The sequence below is a fragment of the Cricetulus griseus genome, chromosome 2, assembly GCF_003668045.3.
Source record: "Cricetulus griseus strain 17A/GY chromosome 2, alternate assembly CriGri-PICRH-1.0, whole genome shotgun sequence".
Taxonomy (NCBI): domain Eukaryota; kingdom Metazoa; phylum Chordata; class Mammalia; order Rodentia; family Cricetidae; genus Cricetulus; species Cricetulus griseus.
The window spans coordinates 289,251,648-289,267,593 of NC_048595.1; the positions used below are offsets into that span (position 1 = coordinate 289,251,648).

The 15,946-nt window shown below is 42.5% G+C and overlaps 1 protein-coding gene across 4 annotated transcripts in view; it reads right to left on the bottom strand.

Annotated features, from left to right (window-relative positions):
* Positions 1-15,946, bottom strand: part of Prkn (parkin RBR E3 ubiquitin protein ligase) — a 1,098,850-nt gene that overhangs the window by 354,053 nt on the left and 728,851 nt on the right. The window lies entirely within an intron of this gene.

Genomic DNA, 15,946 nt, shown 5'->3' on the forward strand with positions numbered 1-15,946 from the left:
GTGTTGAGAATTTTTCTTTTTTGCTTCTTCAAGAAGAATTTCTATTTCATTATCCGATGAAGTCTTGGGGCCTCACAGAAATAGGAGAGCATTTTCTTGATGTCAAGTCCTTCCTTTACAATAGGGCCTATCAGAATACACCCAGATTTTCTCTGGAAGCCTGATGTTCTCTCTCTCTCTCTCTCTCTCTCTCTCTCTCTCTCTCTCTCTCTCTCTCTCTGCAGACAGACAGACACACAGAGACAGAGTCAGAGAGAGACAAGGAAAGTACGAGGATCCAGGGTAAATCAATGGAGGAAGTTAGGCAGAAAGTTTGGGGTCAAATGTATTTTTTGCTGTGTCACATATGTAGATTATGTGCATATGTGCTCCCCACTGAAGCTGACACAGTAACTAACAGATATCTCATAAATACAACTAAAACTCAAAAGCTCCAATTTTATGTTGGGATGTTGGTGGATTAGCATTATTTTGAGGGAACACTCTCAGGTGATTTTGAAGCACTCAGCAAACATTCGCCGGGGAACTTGCTCAGTCTAAAGATTTCGAATCTGTGTGGATTCCATGAGCATTTCTAAATGTGTACTGTTTGCTGGGTTCTGAAGGTCCAGAGACTAACCAATAAGGCTCCTGCACTGTCACTGTCTGCTTGGAATGGATTTTAAAAGTTTTTTGTTTTTGTTTTGTTTTGTTTTGTTTTGACAAAAAGAAATTGTCATCAGTTCCTCATCCTGGAGGTCTCTACCCAGGGGATGAGGAGTCTTCTAACATTTGATGATGGTTCCATTGCAACTGAGTAGGGATCGCCCCGGAACCCTAGGAAGAAAGCGGTGCTGAGGTAGTTGGCTTCCTTTATTCTCATCAGGATGTCTAGAGGAGGACAGATGACAGGAAGGCTGTGAACCCACTTCTTAGTGACTCCCAAAGTCACAAGACATTCTGCAGTGCAGCCAGATACTAATTGAAACAATTAACTGTGGAAGACACGTGGGCACAGGGATATTAGTAGCGCATAATCCTCTCTAGTTAAGCGCCCCTTCCTGGATTACAGCCGAAAAGCTCCGGAGTTCTAATTACCTGTGCAAATCCCACAAGGCAGAAGCAAAACATGGTAATTAGACGGCTGTAATCTGAGGTGTTAGCAGGGGAGGCAGGATTTGCTCTAAGTGCTGCAGTGTTTTCATGGCTATTTACCGAGCAGAGCCCCAGAGTTTAATGGAATTTGGTGGAATTCTCCCGTGACTATGGTGAGCCTGTAGTTAACAAATGCGTCTTAATGTGAGCTCTGTGGTTCTCTTCCAGAGGTGCTGAGTATTTGTCCCTAACTCGTCACAGGCAAGATTCACATTTGTCACTGGGATTTATTGATTGCGTCTTTGCGGTGCTTTTCCTTCACTGGTGTTACTGACCTTGGAGACTTGGGCTTCCCAGGGGAGCCTAGGCCTGTCTGCTGTTCCTCCTACAGAGGATCTGGGACATGCCTCCATACTCCTCTCACAAGTCCTAAGGAAGCTCCTACCTCCACGCACGCATGGAGAGAGAAATTTTATAGGTTTTAGTGATGGTGCAATATATTTACTCAAAAATGTCCATAAATATAAAACATCTCAGCCAAGTGAGAGAGATTCATTTTTCTTACGTTCTCTTTGTTGTTGTTGTTGTTTGCCAACCTCACATCACTCTCTTAGGTTACTCTGTGTACTATGAATGTAAACATAAAGATGAAAATCAGACTATAAACTTCCCTGTGCGCCCAGAGAATAGGACATAAAAGTAATCTAAAGGAAATATTGGCATGACATGCCCATCCATGCTTTGACTGGGGAAAGAAACCGCTCCTCTCTTTGTAGGAGTTAATTACACATGCCGCCTGAGTGGAGCTCCTGAGAGTTGTGACCAGTGGCTTGCTGAACCTTAGTCTAGAGTTGGGGATCTACTGGGTCACTAAGGACTTTAATAGTTAAGATCCAGGTATCTTGCCGAGATGGGGATTAGCTGCAGGGGGCGGGGATTCCATGTGCATGGAGAAGCATGCTCCCCTGTCCCCCCCACCTCCACAAAGAGAACTTTGACTATGTGACAACAGTTAGTGTTGAAAGTCTCCCCACCAGCACTGAAGTGGAGAGTGAGGAGTAGGCCCTGGGCTGATGTACCTTTCAACTTCAACCAAAATTTTCAGTGCTTTTCTTTTTCCACCTGTGGAATAAATGCTACACTGCATGAAAAGATGGGCAGAGTGGAATGAACTAAGCAGTCACCAGGAGTGGAGGCCATGTTTGCAATAAAGGCTTGGTAAAGAGAAGGGGAAGGAGTCCCCACATGCTAACCCATGTCCACTCTGTTCATAGGGGCTCCATGAAGCCAGGCCCAAGCTTCGGAGCAGGAGCCACAGCTTATTTCTCTGACAAAACTGGACTGCCAGGAGCTAAGGAGATGTCTTAGTTGGTAAAGTACCTGCTGCACCTGCCATTTCAGGTCTGGAGAACAGGGAACAAGAGGATCCCTGCGGCTCATTGGCCAGCCAGTCTAGCAGTCAGTGAGCTTCAGACCCAGGGAGCTGGTGAGGGACCTAGTCTCAAAATGCAAGCAAGCATAACAACAAGATGGAGAGCAATCAGGGACACCTAATGTCAACCTCTGACCTCCACATCCACAGGCACACACGTATACCATACCCCCCCCACACACACACACACACACGCACGCGCGCACATACATGCTAAAGAGTAACATTAAAAACAAATGTGGGAAACCCAAGAAGAAAGGCCTGGGCCACATACTTCTGTAAACAATAAAGCAATAAGCAGAATGCTTACTGTGTATGTGTTTGTACATCCCATGCATGCACAGGTAATCATGCAACCTTACTGTGTGAAAGGGTCTGACTCCACCCTGTAAGTTATACCCCACTGTGGCATTGCTGTGAGGAAGGAGAGGCATTTGCAGGACAGCCAGCTCAGTGGCAGAGGTGGTTCCTGGTACAGTTAAGGAGATACAATTCCCAAACTCTCCAGCTGCAAGGACTTCAGTGTTAGCAGAGGCCAGGACTTTGCAGGTCTCTTTGTCTTCACTCTCTTTGACGCACCTTCAGGCCTACAGGCTAGCTCCTTTTGAGGTGACCTTTGGGGTGACTTGAACAGAGAACAGGGTGAAGGCTCTTATCACCCACAGGCCCAGGGGCTTACCCTTGTTCCCTGCTGAGTCTTATCACAACTAATGCCATGTGTACTTGGATTCGTGTGTCCCAGGGCTGCTCTGGTAGTCTCTCACCTTATCCATTCCCACATTCCTCTCTCACCCCAGAAAAACAGACACAAAAATGAAGTCAATCGTCCTTCCTTTTTAAAGAGACCCAGTGTTTCTACCTGTTTGTTTGTGACACACATGTGATGTTCTCCTGCGTTTTCACTGACTGCCTTGGGTGGGACAGCTAATTTCTTTCTGTGAGTACAGGGCTAGACCTGTTGAAGCAATGTAATTTGACTGGCATATTTTAAATTAATAGGTTATTCATTGAAAAAGCACAAGCATGGGTGACATCATTATTTTTTAAAGTTAGAACAAAATTGTTTTGTCTCCTGACTTGCAAGGCCTGTTAGCCTTTCTTTTCTCTTTTTCCTCATTACGTAGACCTGTTGAGAGTTTTTATATCTTGGCAAAATATGCGCTGTAATTTAATTGACTAAGCAACAGCACCAAGTAGCTCGTTGATTCCCGAGGGAAATTTCTTCCCATGCTTTCTAGCAGAACTTCTAATTGACTTCTATTTCTGAATAATTGTTGAAACTAATATGTGGCAAGGGCTGGTGATTTTAAATAGCTATAAATGAGGCATTGTGGCCTTTTTTATTCCACCTCTGCCAGATCCATAGGTGAGTTAATATTTTACAAGTCGGTATTGAAACATCAGCCGGATGAATCGATAAGCTTAGCAGGACCATTGAGATGCAAGTCTCGATTCCAGGTACACCAAGCCTGGAACCAGGTGGGAGAGAATCCTTCTGATGGAGTCAGAGAGAGTGGGGCTGCCTACTCAGATCAGCAGGAGGTAAAGAGTAAAAGAGTGAAAATCTCAGGAGCTTTTACACAAGACGGAATCAAACCATATTTAGAGGTTCACGGTGGTTCCTTAACCACAATTCTTCCTGAACACATACACACTGTCTATTGTTTCCTTGTTAATAAGCCACGAGTATCATCAATAATACATATGGTAGAATGTATGAACCAAGCGGCACTCTGTGGGAACAGCTACGAGTCTTCACAAACCATTTTGTAGCATTAAAATAAATGCTATTAATAAATGTCCCGAATGTATCATTATACTTTATTGGTGCTGGGAGGAGATGAGTTGGTCAGTCTCTTGAAGGGGCTCCTGCTGTTCTTGGCGTCCTCCAAGGGAAAGAGAGGGCCCGTGTTCTCCTCCTTTTGCCTATCATTGTAATTCTATTAGCCACTGAACCACATGCTACACTCAAAGGCAATCAAATATTCAAGGCTTTGTATTTTTGAAATTCAAATAATAGCTTGGTTTGTTATCTGGTACTAAATCTATATTGCATTATAAATTTATGATGACCTGTAAATTTCTTGCTGATTTTTAGGTTTTAAAGTGTTTTGAGGCTTTTCAAAGTGTAAGGACATAAAGTGGCAGGCTCATAAGTGAAGAATCATAACAGCATAAATACAAGTGTCCAAATTCCACTGGGTATGTATTTGTATTAAATAACCAAGCTGGCACTTTATCTGCTCTCACTCTGCAGCTGAGGACACTGGGAGAAGCACTGAGAATTCAATTCCAAGCAAGAGGACTGAGAGCATCCCTTGCTTTCCAGGAGACGACAAGAAAATTAACAAATAGGTAGTTTTAAACTATAAAGGGTATGAAGAAAGCAGACAGGACACTGACCAGGTACATGGCTTGCCTGTTATTTGAGACATTTCAGATTGTGGGGCTTTGATGAGGAAGGCCTGTGGGAGGGAGAGCATGTGCAAAGGGCTGCCTCGAGCATCAGAAGGGAGGCCCTGGTGACTGCATCAGGGCAAATGGTAGAGGACACGATGGCCACTTGCTGGTCTTCACAGAATTATGGAGCATTTGAATTTTTTTCCTAAGAAAAGTATTTAGGGACTGTCCATTCTGGCCTGCATGCAACAAATAGATTGTAGTATACCCAATAGAAGAGATGGAGAGAACGTGATATAGACTTCTGTAGCTGTGGAGGAGGCAGTTGGTAGAGGTTTAGATTAGGGTGGTCAAGTAGAGATGGAGAGATAATTATAATGGTGGGAAACTTGGGGCATTGGCGTAAGTAGAAATTGATGATGAGCAAGGCGGGACTGGGGAATGGTGCTGCTTAGATGGTGGGCAGTGACTCCCATGGAGAGGAATGCTTTAGCCCCAGCCCTGCATCATGTGCATTAAACGCTTGCTGCCCAGCTGGACACTGTCGGGAGGTGATGGGATTTTAAGAAGTGGAGACTCACATCCTCAGGGCGTTGTTTGTCTCTTCTCTTTCTCAGTTGCAGCCACTAGGTGAATGGACTTCCTTCACCACACTCTCTCTGCCCCGGTGTAGTGCCTCACTAGAGTCTACATCAGTGGGGACAACTGTGGGCAGAAACCTCTAAAACAGGCATCCAAACTGAGCCTTTCCTCTTCGTTAGAGGGACAGAAATCCTGCACAGCCTCTCCTGATGATGTTTCCACATTCTCATTTTATATAAAAATGTGTGTAAGTCCTGGGTTATGGTGGGGCTGTGAGAAGTTAGAGGTCATAGGTCAAGCTATAAAGCATTGCACAGATGGACAGAGGGCAATCGAAGGTGAGTTACATGGCTTCAGGCTGAGTTGAACACACACTTGATGAGGGATTTAAAGTAAACCATGCCAACCATAGTTTATTCATCTCTACCATTGTCTAGATTCATGAGCACAGCGACAGATGAGGCAAACAAAAGGGCTTCATGAGGAGTAAGATTCGTCATAAGGAATGGACACAGAACATTGGGAGGAGATAATGACTCAGTGACTTGGAAACATCAGAGAACTCTCTTACATGATAGGATGGAATGGGAAGTAGTCAGAGGATATGGGCCTAATCTGAGACATTGCCTCTCCAACACCAGAAAGACACCAGCTTTACCTCTACCCCTCGAAGATGTGGTAAGGACACTTAGATGACACGTGGAGGCATGATGCCTGGTGCTAGTGTAGTGCCAGAAATAGTGGTAACAAGCACTGGGCATAAGGCAGGACAGTGGTCACAGGGCAAGGTGTCTGATGGCCTGAGGCAGAATCAGGAGGGCTATTGGTCAAGCATTCTAGGGTTACTGGAAGATAATGGGGCTAGGGTAAAGATGTGTGGCGCTATTGTGGCTTCTTGGAGACTAGGGCTGGATGCCAGCACTGTCTCCCCTCATACTGATGCGCCTGCAGGCACTGTGAGCCATCACATCTCTTTCTACCACCATTTAAAGTCCAGAATCTCTTGATCTCTTGGGAAATGATGAAAAATACTGTATAAAAGACTTTCTTGATACTCCTTAATTTGCCTCATAGGCTCTTTAAATGGGTTCCCATTTTAACAAAAATACAAGTGGGCTGTGGTTTTCCCTTTACCAGGCTACATAATCCTCCCTGAGAATCTTGAGAATTTATGGTCCTTCCCCAGACACTGTTGAAAACTCTGTTAAAGCTTCAGCATCTGGGTTGAGAGCCCTGCTGTGGGATGACACACCAGGGAACTTCCTTGCTTTTCTTTCATAGTAAGAAGTGTGGGTAACAACCCCTAAAATAAGTATTTTATTGACCACTTTATAGGACTTATGGTATTTATCCTTTTGTTCAGTGATGATATTGTGTACCTACACCATGCAAGGATGTTCCAACGTGACCGGGGTGTGGGTGCCACAAAAACCCATTTCCACAATTGGGGAGTTTTGTAATGGAAAGACTACTTGTTATGTTTCTTCTCCATAATATGCAACAGCAAACTCCATCAATACTGTGAAACCTTAAAGGCAGGACTCCTTAAAAAACATGAATGAGAAAAATAAAACCCGGCTTTCTGACACACTGCTTGGCAACCCCTCGGAGTAGAGAACACCTATTGTGAGTTAGACTCAGGCAGTCACAGGATTGTCATATGCTGGAAAGAGGGATAGCCCTTAACATGAAGGACTTTTGAAAAGAACATGAAGGGATTGTGAATACACAATACTGTTATGTGAAAAACACATTTATTCCACTCCTAACAAAGAGTGGGTTACTGATAACACTTTTGGATGTAGGAAGAAATCTACTGCCAGTCATCCCTGGGTATCTGAGCAAAGTTGGTTCCAGGACCGACTGAAACTCACAGATGCTCAAGCCCCTTGTAGCAAATGGTCCACTGTATACATATACCCCATGTGCAACCTCTTAAATGCTTGTAAACCATATGTCCATTTTAATGCTGTAAACCAGCACAGCATCACTTAAGTGTCTATAAATGATCATTCAAGGCTGGGTGACACAGAAAGTGATAACATGGGGAAAATCCTCTCAGACTATACAGACACTGTTCTTCAAGTAATCTTGAGCCATAGTTTTTGGTTCACTAATGATCAACCCATTGATACTAAAGACCTACTACATATAAAACAAGGTCTTGTCTAGGGAAATATTATTTAAATGATTATTGTGATAATGATAGATATTACTGCTTTTATTATTACAAAATGTACTGCTCAAATGGGTGCTACATGAACACTATTTATTTATTTTTATTTGAATTAGAAACAAGATTGTTTTATATGTCAATCCCAGTTCCCACTCCCTCCCCTCCTCCCCTACCACCCCCCCCAACTAAAACCCTACCTATCACATATCCTTTCTGCTCCCCAGGGAGGGTGAGGCCTTCCATAGGGGGCCATCAGAGTCTATCATATCCTTTGGGATAGGGCCTAGGCCCACCCCCGTGTGTCTTGGCTCAGGAGGTATTCCTGTATGTGGATTGGGCTCCCAAAGTCCACACCTATGCTAGGGATAAGTACTGAACTACTACAGGAGGTCCTGTAGATTTCTGAGGTCTCCTCACTGAAACCCAAGTTCATGATGTCTGGATCAGTCCCATGCTGGTATCCCAGCTATCAGTCTGGGGACCAAGAGCTCTCCGATGTTCAGGTCAGCTGTTTCTGTGGGTTTCATCAGCGTGGTATGGACACCTTTGCTCATCACTCGTTCTTCTCTACAACTGGATTCCAGTTCAGTTCAGTGCTTAGCTGTGGGTGTCTGCTTCTACTTCCACTAGCTGCTGGATGAAGGCTATAGGATGGCATATAAGTTAGTCATCAATCTCATTATCAGGGGAGGGCATTTAAGGTAGCCTCTATACTGTTGCTTAGATTGTTAGTTGGTGTCATCTTTGTAGATCTCCAGACATTTCCCTAGTGCCTGATTTCTCTGTAAACCTAAAATGTCTCCCTCTATTATGGTATCTCCTTTCTTGTTATCTTCTATTCTTCCCCTGACTCAACCTTTCTGCTCCCTCATGTCCTCCTCACCTCTCCTATTCTCCCCTTCTCATTCTCCTAGCTCACTCCCTCCTCCTCCCTTACTCCCAGTTTTCTCAGGAGATCTTTCCCCTTCTCCAGGGTACCATGTATGTCTCTCTTAGGGTCCTCCTTGCTTACTAGCTTCTCTGGAAGTGTGGATTATAGGCTGGTATTCCTTTATTCTATGTCTAAATTCCACATATGAGTGAGTACATACTCAGAAATGGTTTCTTCTAGCTCCATCCATTTTCCTGCAAATTACATTTTTTTTTCCTGCTGAGTAGTACTCCATTGTGCATTTTCTCTATCCATTCTTCAGTTGAGGGGCATGTAGGTTGCTTCCAGGTTCTGGCTATTACAAATAGTTCTGCTATGAACATCATTGAACAGATGTCCTTGTTGTATGAATGTGCTTCTTTTGGGTATATGCCTAAGAGTGGAATTGCTGGATTTTGTGGCAGACTCATTCCCATTTTAGTGAGGAGTCGCCACTAAATACTGATTTCCAAAGTGGCTATACAAGTTGGCACTCCTACCAGCAGTGGAGGAGTGTTCCCTTTTCTCCACATCCTCTCCAGTATGAACTATCATTTTTTTGTTGTTGTTGTTGTTTTTTGTTTTTGTTTTTTTTGCCATTCTAACAGGAGTAAGATGGTATCTCAGAGTTGTTTTGATTTGCATTTCCCTGATGGCTAAGGATGTTGAACACTTTCTTACGTGCCTTTCAGCCATTTTAGATTCCTCTATAGAGAATTGTCTATTTAGACCTGTACCTCACTTTTTAATTGGATTGTTTGGTGTTTTGCAGACTCGCTTCTTGAGTTCTTTGTATATTTTGGAGAACAGCCCTCTGTCAGATGTGGGGTTGGTGAATATCTTTTCCCAGTCTGTGGCTGCTGTTTTGTCTTATTGACTGTGTCCTTAGCCTTACAGAAGCTTCTCAGTTTTAGGAAGTTCCATTTATTAATTGTAGATCTCAGTGTCTGTGCTGTTGGTGTAATGTTCAGGAAGCAGTCTCCTGTACCAATTAATTCATGGGTATTTCCCACTTTGTCTTCAAATAGGTTCAGTGTGGTTGTATTTATGTTGAGGTCTTTGATCCATTTGGACTTAAGTCTTGTGCATGACGATAGACTATCTACAGCATTCTACATTAAAGCATCCAGTTATGCCAGCACCATTGGTTGAAGATGCTTTCTTTATTCCATCATATAAATTTAGCTTCTTTGTAAAAAATCAGGTGTTCATAGGTGTGTGGGTTAATATCAGGGTTTTCAACTCCATTCCATTCGTCTACCTGTCTATTTTTGTGCCAATACCAAGCTGTTTTCAGGACTATAGTTCTGTAATAGAGTTTGAAGTCAGGGATGGTGATGCCTCCAGAAGTTCCTTTATTGTACAGGGTTGTTTTGGCTATCCTGGGTGTTTTGTTTTTCCATATAAAGTTGAGAATTTTTCTTTCAAGGTCTCTGAAGAATTGTGTTGGAATTTTGATGGGGCTTGCACTGAATCTGTAGATTGCTTTTGGCAAGATTGCCATTTCTAATATATTGATCCTACCTATCCAAGAACATGGGAGATTCTTCCATTTTCTAGTATCTTCTTTAATTTCTTTCTTTAGAGAGTCAAAATTCTTATGGTACAGGTCTTTCACTTTTTTGGTTAGTGTTACCCCAAGGTATTTTATGTTGTTTGTGGCAATTGTAAAGGGTGATGTTTCTTTGATTTCTTTCTTCACGAATGTATCATCTGTATATAGTAGGGCTACAGATGTTTTTGAGTTAATCTTGTATCTTGCCACTTTGCTGAATGTGTTCATCAGCTGTAGGAATTCCCTGGTAGTGTTTTTCAGGTCACTTATGTAGACTATCATATCATCTGCAAATGGTGAAAGTTTGACTTCTTCCTTTCCAATTTGTATACCCTTGATCTCCTTTTGTTGTCTTATTGCTCTAGCTAGAATTTCAAGGACAATATTTAAGAGGCATTGAGAGAGTGGACAGCCTTGTCTTGTCCCCAATTTTAGAGGAATTGCAGTGAGTTTCTCTCCATTTAATTTGATGTTGGCTGTTGGCTTGCTGTATATTGCTTTTATTATGTTAAGTTATGTTCTTGTTATTCCTGATCTCTCCAAGACCTTTATCATGAAGGGGTGTTTGATTTTGTCAAAGACTTTTTCGGCATCTAGTGAGATGATCATGTGTTTTTTTTCCTCAGTCTGTTTATACTGTGGATTACATTGATGGATTTTCATATGTTGAACCATCCTTGCATCCCTGGGATGAAGCCTACTTGATCGTGGTTGATGATTTCTCTGATATATGAACACTATTTATAATGATAATTTAATGTGGACATCCTGGAAGTCAGTTAGTGAGGATTTAAGTGTTGTGTTACCCCCTGTTGTCATGGCAGTCTGTTGACCACAGAAGTGTTACAATGAGGGTGACTAAAAAGTAGATGATCTTCCAGAGACACTGGGAAGTTCCCTCTGTCACCCATAGATGGTGGCTGTGCTGTGTTGGACACAATGCTGGGGGAATTTACATTAAACAGGACTCATCAGCAATTGAAAATTAGTAATCTGTTGGGTTGAAACTGATAAATGAGGGAATCAAAGTGATAAAAAAACTGATGAGACTGATTAAAGACAAAGCAGTTAAAGGAAGAGCTAATGGTTTCCTTCGGAGCAATGATTCATGAAAATGAGTCAACTAAATACTTGACTAAAGAAAACTTTCCTATCAGCTTTTACTTTTTTGTTGCTCAAGGCTCTCCAAATTATTCACCTTTTATCCCCAAATGATTCTTTTTTTTTTAAAGGACATTTTCAAATGGCAAGAGGGAAAAAGGAGTCTCCCTCCCTCCTGTCTTTTCTTCCTCCTTTCATTCCTCCCTATAACTTAATCCTAAGTAAGCTCTACAGTTCCATGAGTCTAAATGATTATAGAAGTGTTTAAAAGTGCTCTTCTTTAAGAAGAAACCCAAGTCCTTTAAAATTGTAAGTACTTCAAAGCCTGTGTTACTGGCAAGTCCATGTCCTCCTGCTGGGGGCTGTCACTAGGGTGCCACCCCCCATGCTCTTCCTGGTCACTGCTTAGGGCTTTCCTGGGAGTGTTGGCCATTTGCCACAAACACAGGAGTGCTTTTCTGCTTGAGGAAGCATCAAGACATCATCAGAAAGACTGATGGGACAGTTACCACCTTTGAATCTTTGTATCTTCTATGATTCCTAAGATTCAAGACATTCCCAAGATCACAGAGCACAGATTTTCATTGCTCCTTACCAGTCTTGATTGTGTTTACTACTCCATCGTGCCACTGACATGAACTTTGGTGACCTCAGTGACTGACACACATGACACTGTCAGGTAGTCAAACACGGTGTTTTCCCATTGTCTGACTAATCCAGCCTATTGGAATCAATTGCATACCTACAGGTCACACAATCAGAAAAAATAACTGCTTTAGGAGTTTTTTAGGGGTTTCCAGATTTAGCATGTATATACTAAGTATCAACTGGGTGGGGCTCAGTTTTCACATAGCAAATGTGCCAATCACATGGCCTCAAATCTTTAAGTCTCTAAATAACCCTTTTACCACACATCTCATTATTTAAACAACAACAACAAAATCCACAAAAAACAAAACTTGTATGGTCACAGTGTCAATTGCTAACTATATTGCCTACTTACATTATCCACTTACGAATATCTCTTTCACCAATTTAATTACTTAGTGTCAATCACATCTTAATTGGGAACATTGTGAGATTGAGCTGACCTTTCAAATGGGGGCACAATGGCCACCTGTGGTGCTTTGATCTCACAAGTTCACCCAGCAGCCAATGGCCACATAAACAATACCCCCACACACTAATGCCTGGGACTGCACTTCCAGTGCTTTTTATTTTAATGAAGATGGTATATTAAATATAGTAAAGAGACACCCACAGAGAGGAGAAAGATCTTTTCCCCTTCTGAGTTTAGCTTTCATATTTTTGGTTCATTTAATTAAATTCAATGTCATGAGCAGTGAGTTGAAGCTTGCATAAATAAAGACAATCCCCCAACAGATAGGTGTCCTGATGCACTTGAATATTCAGTCTGTATGCCATACATAGCTCAACTGCTATCAGTGACATGAAGGGGTTGAGACATGTGACATAGCAATATTTTAATATGACACAAAATTTTTGACCATAAGCAATGGAAGGCTTTTGTTTATGTCACAATTCTGTTATTCTGCAATTATTCTGTAAGGATGGAATTTCTTAATGTAGAGAGTGTGGCTTAAAGAGACTGTCTAGAGAACATAGGATAGTATGGCTGTATTCATTAAGAACAAATAATACAATGGACTGTTACATCATAACAAAATATGGTAGATATTTGCCTTTAATAAATGTTACTGTTATGAGAGATAGAAGTCCTAATAATACCAGAAGCTATTTGGAAAAAGAAATTGCTTCTTTCTGCTTTTATATTTCTGTCACCAATGCGACTTACAAAGTAAGTTTATTCCATGGATGTAAGTTTGTGTCATATAGGAAAACGATCCAGAAAGACTTAGTCAAAGACTGAAAAATATTCACATGCTAAATAACATTCATTAGATTTATCCAATGTACATTAAAATCATCAGTTTCTAACAGCTGGTAATATCAAAATATCCAAGGGGGCCCCAGGAGTCAAGCACACTAGCATACTGACTTTGTAAAACTATAAAATTTTAATTTGGTAGGACCAGAAGCAACTGATTAGCCTAATTCCCACCCCCTGCTTTCTGAATTTATAATTCTGAACTTATAATTCAGAAAGCACTCTGCAGGGTAAAACAAGAGCTCCTATTTACAGAGGGTTAGAAGACAGGGAACTATAACCAGAAGTCAGAGGCACCGATTTCTGTATCACCATAAGAATCCATTCAGGTGATTACTTTGAAGTGGCTGTGCCTAAGGTTGGCTCTGAGCAAAATGAGAAATCCAAAGGAACAGCAAGATGGGAAGGTTGCTCTTGGCTTCTTTCTTTTTTTCTTTGCTTGTTTGTTTATTGTTGTTTGAAGACAGCATTTCTCTGCACAGCCCTGGCTGTCCTGGAACTCACTCTGTAGATCAGGCTAGCCTCAAATTCAGAGATCTGCCTTCCTCTATCTCCCAAGTGCTAGACTAAAGTAATAGGAGTTTTCAGGATTATTTATATCCTGGCCCTAGGTGATGACCCCAGGCTGGATCAGGAGGCCAGTGCTTTGGAGGCTATGACAAGGAGGTTAGTGGGGTGGGCAAGGGTAGAATTGGGGGTCTGGAGCCATTGTGGGGTGTAGGGAAGCAGCAGGTCTGGGGTACAGCACTCTAAACAAGGAATGCATAGAAGAGAGTCTGTGGGTGAAGGTTTAATGCCTCAAAGCAGCACCCCTGAAGTGGTTTATGAAGGAAATTCAAGAAGTCACAGAAGGGACTAGCTGACAGGTTCTTTGCCACTGAGACACGGGAAGCGTGGCCAGAACGCTGCTTCCAGGAAAGTAGATGCAGATTTTGGAAAGACAGTGATCAGTAGACTACACTGGCAGGACCTGGGACAGGGAAGCTGAGGTGACTGCAGATTCCAGGGGTAGAGTAAGACATGTCTACTGAGAGATTCGAAGCCAGAGCAGAAAGCTCCTGAGGACAGATGCACTACAAATGTGGCATAGAAAGAACCAACCTGCTTAAAGTGGGCCTTCTAATCCACGGCCACTTTTTCAGCCACCAATGAAGGAATTTCAGGTCATCAGATGTGATGTCTAATAGCAAAAGTCTCTAGTAATGGATAAGTTCTACAGCTGCCTTAACATGGCAGTCAGTAAGTTAACTTGTTTTATGATAATGAAAACTCCAAATAATTTGATCAATATGGTCAGCTGCTATGTTTGAGACATGGCGGAACCACAGAGCCATGAATATTTAATCCTCCCCACCCCACTGTTTCTCTATCTTTGGGGACCGAACCTTGCCCAGGCTATGCTATCAGTCTACATCTCAGTCACATACCCAAACAAACCATGGATGGGGCTAGGAAGAACGCCTCAGGAGAATACAGTTCTTTTTGTGATATGTCCTGTAATGATGTTTTCCTGTTGGGTACCTGCAATATTCAAGGCCTGACTTGTTCTTAACCAAGAAGCTATTACTATTTTCAAATGGAAATGTCTATTGGTCCCTCCTTCCCAGTGACAGTCCAGAAAGTCTGTGACTGTCCTGTGAATATGTACACATGGAATGAGATTAAAGGAGATGAAAGATGGAGATAAAGTGGGAAATGGAAAGAGATTGTTGAGGTCAAAGACTAAAAGTGGTAGGGGTAACATAACAGTCTATAAAACATCACAGTTGCTGTGGGCTCTGTTAGTCTTGCTAGAGTCCACAATGGGGAGATCTCAATTTTAAGCAGTTCCAGTTTGCAGCATAGAAAGTCTTTGTGTTATCTGGGGAGAGCAGAGTTTCAAGAAGAGATGTCTGGGTATCCCTGACTGAATGAGATTAATCATCTGACTTTCTACGGTGACTCCTACTTAGAAGACAAAGGTGAGGATGTGTTCAAACCCATTACAATAGTCAAGGAAGCTGTTTCTAGCAAAGGCGCTGGAAGCTGAAAGGCAGCAAGGTGAAGTTTCACCTGCAGAGGAGGGGGAACTTCCAGCCAGCGGTGCCACCAGCCCTGCAAGGCCATCGCGTGTCCCTGAGAAGCCTCTGCTCCACTTTTCTAATCTTACGATAGCTCCTGATGGTGGCCAGTCTGAGGGCAGAGAGGAGTGTCTCCAATGCCTTGGAAACCTGGCATGCTATGTTTGTGGGAAGAAAAAAATTCCGTAGCCTTTGCTTGTTTTGTTCTGCACTGTGAGTTTAGAGGCAAATTTCATTAGCCCCCCCACATCGTCCCCTTTTTACCCCCAGCAGAGTGAAGAAAGCACTATTATCCACATTAAAGTCCAAGAAAATTAGTTTTCTCTTGTTTTTAGGTTTCTGTGACACCGTTCTCAGCACTTCCGAGTAACAATCTAAAGATGACTTCTCAAACGCCGCACAAAACACTCGGCAGGAAGAAATCTCAATGATAACTGTTAAATCGCAGAGAAAGTCTGAACTTTCCCAGGTGTTCTGTGGCCATGCTAACCCATCCTGGGCTGAATGCGCCACACTATCTTCAACACCTCCCTCTTGTCCACCTTCCTTTCATACAAGCCCAGCATGAGACCAACAATGAAGGTTTAGGAACTTGAAAATCAGTCTTTTTCTCCCAAAGCCACCTGAGCTCTGGTGCTAGCAGGCAGCAGGGCAAGCCAGAACACTCCTCAAGATGACCAGATTCCAGTCTTTGAAAATGCCATTTGTATTCTGCCCTTTCCTATTTTAAGCTTGGAGAGGTGGCTT